This window comes from Amphiura filiformis, chromosome 17, assembly GCF_039555335.1.
Source record: "Amphiura filiformis chromosome 17, Afil_fr2py, whole genome shotgun sequence".
NCBI classification, from domain to species: domain Eukaryota; kingdom Metazoa; phylum Echinodermata; class Ophiuroidea; order Amphilepidida; family Amphiuridae; genus Amphiura; species Amphiura filiformis.
The window spans coordinates 45,477,018-45,484,083 of NC_092644.1; positions in this window are offsets into that span (position 1 = coordinate 45,477,018).

Sequence of the window (7,066 nt, forward strand, 5' to 3'; positions counted from 1 at the left end):
GGTGTATTTCTTGCACAAGGTTCACCGGCAACATATAATGGGTAAGTGAATGATTAAGACTCAAGTATGACAACTTTTATTGAAAATATGAGTCCGTCATTATGCTCAATATGATTAAAAGCCCATAGATAAATAAGCACTATAAGCGTACCTAATCATGCTAATGTATCAAAAGAAAAAAAACAACAGACCAATCATATATACGTATTACCAAATCGTCTTACGCTCTGTCAGAGTGAAGCATATAATTATTATATTATCGTCAATTCAAATAATATTTAAAATACATTAAAAGACATTGTGTAACCAGATAAATCGGTCATGCGCATACTAGACTTCTCCGTAGTCCACTTGCCAATTTGTGCATAGGCCTACTCTGGCTATTAAAAACTTCAGTCGAAGTTTTGCCACAAGTTAAAAAAATAACGGTTAGTTCATGAAAAAGAAGAAGTGAAATTTAGCAAAACGCGACGAGGTTTATTTGCCCGTAAGAGAGCTCTATTGTTCCGCTATTGTATCCGCTATTGTATCCACTATTAGTCCTGGCCCTGTCCTACAGACCCGTATACATTGTTCAAAGAGGAAAGTTTGAAAGTTGATTCGAGTAGGGTATGCATAGGTCTTCCAAATTCTACTAGGTGTAAAATTCCAAACCCGGGCAAACTCTGTATATGGCCATTTTTCAAAATGGCCGCCAAAATGTACTTATGAACCAGATAAAATGACAGTAACTCTGAAACTACTTGACCTAGAGGGGCGATTGAGGTGTCTATCCCCACTAAATCAAGGCTGTCTGATTGAATTAAGGGTGTTTCATGGATGTCTGAGGTCCAGGACACCTGAAATCCAAGATGGCCGCCCGTAGCAACCATAATAATCATATTAGCCAGATAATATGACAATAATTCGGAATCTACCTGACCTACCAGGGTCATTGAGGTGTCTATTCCCACTAAATCAAGGCTGGCTGAGTGAATGAAGGGGGTTTCATGGATGTCTGAGGTCTGGGACACCTGAAATCCAAGATGGCCGCCCATAGCAACCATAAATCATCATATTAGCCAGGTGAAATGACAATAATTCGAATCTGCCTGACCTACAAGGGTCATTAAGGTATCAATCCCCACTAAATCAAGGCTGGCTGAGTGAATGAAGGGGGTTTCATGGATGTCTGAGGTCTGGGACACCTGAAATCCAAGATGGCCGCCCGTAGCAACCACAACCATAATCATCATATTAGCCAGATGAAATGACAATAATTCGGAATCTGCTTGACCTACAAGGGTCATTGAGGTCTCTAACCCTACTAAATCAAGACTGTCTAATTGAATGAAGAGGGTGTCGTTGTTGTCTGATGTCTAGGACACCCACAATCTAAGATGGCCGCCCACAGTAACCATATAATATTCACATTAACCAGGTGAAATGACAATATCTCGGTAACTATTTAATCTAGAAGAGCAATGAAGGTGTATAACTTCGCTAAACCAAGGCTGTTTGATTAAATGAATGTGATAGCATGGTTTTCTGAAGTCGAAGTCACGCCAAATCCAGATAGCAGTTATAGCAACCACTATAAACCAAATGAAATGTCATCAATTAGAACCTATGTACCTTTGAAAATCAAGGCTAGTTTCTATGGTTATCTGAGGTCTTGGACACCTAAAATACAAGATGGCTACCCATAGCAACCACATGCATATTTCCACAGTTATAACTCTTACAAATGATTTGACTTGGGGTAGGTACATGAAATGTTGCCCACTTAACCAATGTTAAGATATTGATTGTTAATTTTGTTTGATAATGTTACAGGTGAGTAGAGATTGACAGACTTGACAGAGGAAAAGGAAAGTACATCTCAGATCGATGGACTGCTCATGCTCCTGCAGACCTTGAAAAATGTATCATTTGTCAAAAGAAGAGCAAGAAATCACAGTCACTTCAGAGTGGTGAAACTGGTAGGACACGTGTACGAGAGGTAGCTGAACTCACAGATAACGATGTTAACAAAAAGCTAAAGGTTCTTGGACCCGATCATACATTCATGTATCATAATATGATTGCATGTTATGAAAGGTATATACAAATACACGAAACGTCCACATACCACCAGAGGAACCTCAGGTAGATGAGGGTCCTTAAGCTCACCTCATGCCAGCCACGAGCAGCACCGTCGTTCCCCGTCCAGGGCCTAGTAGCCAAACCAAACCTATTTATATTAACTGTGCGATATGTTGCTTTGATAGGGTACGAGTAAAAGAAACAAGGGTGCGTGAAAAATTTCGAATTTGTAATAGAAAAATTGCATTGAGGTTTTTAGAAGCAATGAAATCTAGGATGATGTCTTTGTCAGATGCGCAGACTTGGCTACTCCTGAAGATGTATAATGCTGCTGACATTTATTGTCATAATTAATGTTTTAAACAATATGTTACTTTATCAAATCAGGAAGAAAATGATACAAGTCAAAATTCCCAACCTAACTCGAAACGTAATTCGTTCATGGAAGCTTTGTCTTTGCCAAAATGAGAGACATGAATGTTGTTAAGTCGTGTGGAGACGAATTTAAGCAAGTTGACCACACAAATGCCAGATCAGTTGCTTACTTTCTTTGCATCATTCTTCGGGAAATATGCTTGGTTTGGCTGCTAGGCCCTGGACGGAGAACGACAGTGCTGCGCGTGGCTGGGCTTCAGGACCCTCATCTACCTGAGGTTCCTCTGGTGGTATGGGGACTTTCGTGTATCTGTGTACCCGTTATAACATGCATTAGTGTTATGGTACTTGAATGTACAGTCAGGTCCAAGAACCTTTTGTAAACATCATCATCTTTGAGTTCAGCTACCCCTTGTACACGTTTCCTACCAGTTTCACCACTCTGAAGTGATCCTCGACTGGAGGAGCAGGGGCAGGCTTGGAAATAAGGAGATTAAATCCCTTTATCTGAGGTGTACTTTCTTCCTTTTCCTCTCCCGGGTCAATCTCTACTCACCTGTAACATTAACAAACAAAAGTTAACAATCAATAACGTAACATTGGTTAAGTGGGTGAACATTTCATGTACCCTCCAGTCAAATCATTTGCAAGAGTTATAGCTGTGGAAATATGCATGTGGTTGTTAGGGTAGCCATATTATATTTTAGATGTCCAAGACCTCAGATAACCATGGAGACATTTTTACTCAAACTAGCCTTGATTTTCTGAGGATAAGCACATAAATCCAGCCTCTAGGTCACGTAGGTTGTAATTGATGACATTTAACTTGGTTAATAGTGGTTGCTATGGCTGCTATCTGGATTTGGTGTGACTTCGACTTCAGAAAACCACCTGAATATTATATGGTTGTTATAGACGGCTATCTTATATTTGTGGATGTACGCTAGACATCAGACAACCATGACACCCTCTTCATTCAATTAGACAGTCTTGATTTAGTAGGGATAGAGACCTAAATGACCCTTGTAGGTCAAGCAGATTCCGAATTATTGTCATTTCATCTGGCTAATATGATGATTATGGCTGCTACGGGCGGCCATCTTGTATTTCAGGTATCCTAGACCTCAGACACCCATGAACCCCCTTTGTTCAATCAGACAGCCTTGATTTAGTGGGGATAGACACCTCAATGACCCTTGTAGGTCAAGCAGATTCCGAATTATTGTCATTTCACCTTGCTAATATGATGAATATGGTTGCTACGGGCGGCCATCTTGGATTTCAGGTGTCCTAGACCTCAGACATCCATGAAACCCCCTTCATTCACTCAGCCAGCCTTGATTTAGTGGAGATAGACACCTCAATCACCCTTGTAGGTCAGGTAGATTCCGAATTATTGTCATTTCACCTTGCTAATATGATGATTTATGGTTGCTATGGGCGGCCATCTTGGATTTCAGGTGTCCCAGACCTCAGACATCCATGAAACCCCCTTCATTCACTCAGCCAGCCTTGATTTAGTGGGGATATACACCTCAATGACCCTTGTAGGTCAGGTAGATTCCGAATTATTGTCATTTCATCTGGCTAATATGATTATTATGGTTGCTACGGGCGGCCATCTTGGATTTCAGGTGTCCTGTACCTCAGACATCCATAAAAACCCATTCATTCAATTAGACAGCCTTGATTTAGTGGGGATAGACACCTCAATCACCCCTCTAGGTCAAGTAGTTTCAGAGTTATTGTCATTTTACCTGGTTCATAAGTACATTTTGGCGGCCATTTTGAAAAATGGCCATATACAGAGTTTGCCCGGGTTTGGAATTTTCCACCTAGTAGAATTTGAAAGACCTATGCATACCCTACTCGAATCAACTTTCAAACTTTCCTCTTTGAAAAATGTATACGGGTCTATAGGACAGGGCCTGGACTATATTGTATTCTATTCATAAAAGCTACTGCAAGAATCGCGGCAATCCCTGATATTGCAGGTGTCTACCGCCGGCGTTTCGCATTTATTAACATTCAAAATGATCCCATACTCTTACATTTATAGTCTTATTAGTGCTTTTCATATAATATTCAGAAATTGCAATTCTGAAAACTACTAACTTTTCAAGTGAAAATATATATTCCATCGAAAATATATCATACTTAAATTCTATTACCCAACCCAGAAGTGCCCATTTATTTTCTAAATTGTTGAGTGAACACGATAATGCGATTGATCTTCTTACACGTAAAAATACGGCCAATTCAGAGAGAAAATCTTGTTTCTCGTATAGGGCCTACTATAGACAATTACTTTTTGTTGGCTGGCCGCTGAGCTACATCTTTTAACTAATTATAGATACGTCAAAACGTGTTCCCATGTTGAAAGTGTACAAGCTATTTCTACTTGCTTTATATAGAGAGCACAATTGAATGAAGACGATTTATTTGTGCCAGGATTTCATTTAATATAACTATTTTTTTATTTTAATAATACCCCATACCTAACAAGAACATAAGGAAATATTGTAAAGGCCATAAATATACGCACTCATGCATAGGGAGACAAACATGATAAAGTTAATCTGTTCTTTTCATTCTCGTTCATTAACCTTTGGAACATTTCACATGCATGGTGTTTGCATCAATGCCTTCTCGGCAATCTAGGGCCATAGGTCTATAGCAGAGAAGATGTAGTAAGAAAGAAAGAAAGAAATGAGGAAAGAAAGAAAGGAAGGAAAAAGAAATGAGAAGAAAGAAACAAAGAAAGGAAAAAGAAAAGGAAAGGAAAGAATGACAGTAGGCCTATGAAAGAAACAAAAAATAAGAAAGAAAGAAAGAAAAAAAGAAAGAAAGAAAGAAAGAAAGAGAAAGAAAGAAAGAAAGAAAGAAAGAAAAGAAGGAGAGAAATAAAGGAAGAAAGAATGAAAGAAAGGAAAAAAGAAAGGAAGGAAAAGAGAAGAAAGAAATAAAGAAAAGAAAAAGAACTAAAAAGGAAAGGAATAATGAAAGTAGGCCTATGAAAGAAAAACGAAAGAAAGGAGGAAAGAAAGAGAGAAAGAAAGAAAGAAAGAGAGAAAGAAAGAAAGAAGGAAAAAAGAAAATTAGAAAACACAGGAAATTAATACAAAAAACTGCTATAATGGAGAGAATGAAGATCTACCAAATGGGCAGGGCGTGACCAAAAGGAAATTAAAGTTTGAATGCAGAAAATTGGACATTAAGTCCGATGCTATCAGGGCCAGCAAGGGTGCCGCAATGGTATATAGTATGTTGTTCCTTCAACCAACGCTAGTGATCTGAACCTGAGGTTTGGAGAAGGCCATGCGCCAGTGACTCTAAGATCAGACGGAATATGGGGAATATCGTTGTAGTGGCGCGTGATGGGACTGTCATGGTTGTTTTTGCTCACTTTGATAAAGTATTTTTGTACGAAACGTCAGTGTATAATTTTATATTAAAACATCGTTGAACAACACCATTTTGTTCAATTACTTTTCACTTTATACCTTTTCTGCACCAAATAACGAGATTTATATATTTTCTAAGTTTAATAATTTATTTAATTTAAAAAGAAAAACGTCAAGTGTTCAAACTTTAAAGCTCTTTTTCTCGAAACAGCGATTTTGATTTCAAGTTAGATCATTTTACCAAATCAGGACCGAATTAGGCTGTTTAGCTTAATCATGTGAAGTGACCTCTTAGCTCTTGAAATGGTATCACACTGATCAGACTGATCTTTATGTTATTACAGTGAGGCCCACATACAATGTTCAACACAAAGTGAACGATGTTATAACTTGGAGGGCTAACAAACCAACACCGCCAAATTCGACTGACGTGTGTACAACGTGGGAAACTATGAGGAAATTGAACACTCGTTGTCTGATCATGCATGTGTTTATGGTTCGGATAGCGGTTACTTTCCAGATCTCGTTCCGCTTGGGTTTATTGAATACACTCTATATATAGTCATCAATACGTCGTTTCCAGTCCCTGTCTGAACTATTGGGTTCAGCTATTAATTTTTGTAATAATTCTTTTACCCCATGCAGCTGATTGGGGTGGTTACGGGTCGTTAAAACAACTAACCGCGAAATGAGGATATCGAACTAGTTTGCCCCGCAGGGCTTAAAAGAACCACAAACCGCAAAATATGGATATCCAACGAGTTTGCCCCTCGAAGCTTAAAAAAATCACTCATCGCGAAATAGTTTGCCCGCAGGGCTACAAAGAACCATTAACCGCGAAATATGGATATCCAACTAGTTCGCCTCGCATGGCTACAAAGAACCACTTACTGCGCAATATTTTTTTACCGCAAAAAAAAGAATTAATATCTACCAAAAAACGTTTCAAAACGTAAAAAGGGGCCACAGTTTAAAAAATCTTTCCTGTGTAGCTTTTCACCTTTTTTTAAACTTGGTCCCATTCAGTAGAGTAGTAATAACATGAAGAACGAGTCCTAATTTCTACATGCAACAATTAGGTTTAAGACTGTTCGAAAGCGGTACAACATGACGAAGGCTATGTATTATCAAAAACATTTGAAGGTTTATATTTTATTATCTTGCGTGTTCATAAAGAGTAGCAGAGTATTATATATACTTAGCAAATTGACTGTCTGTCAACC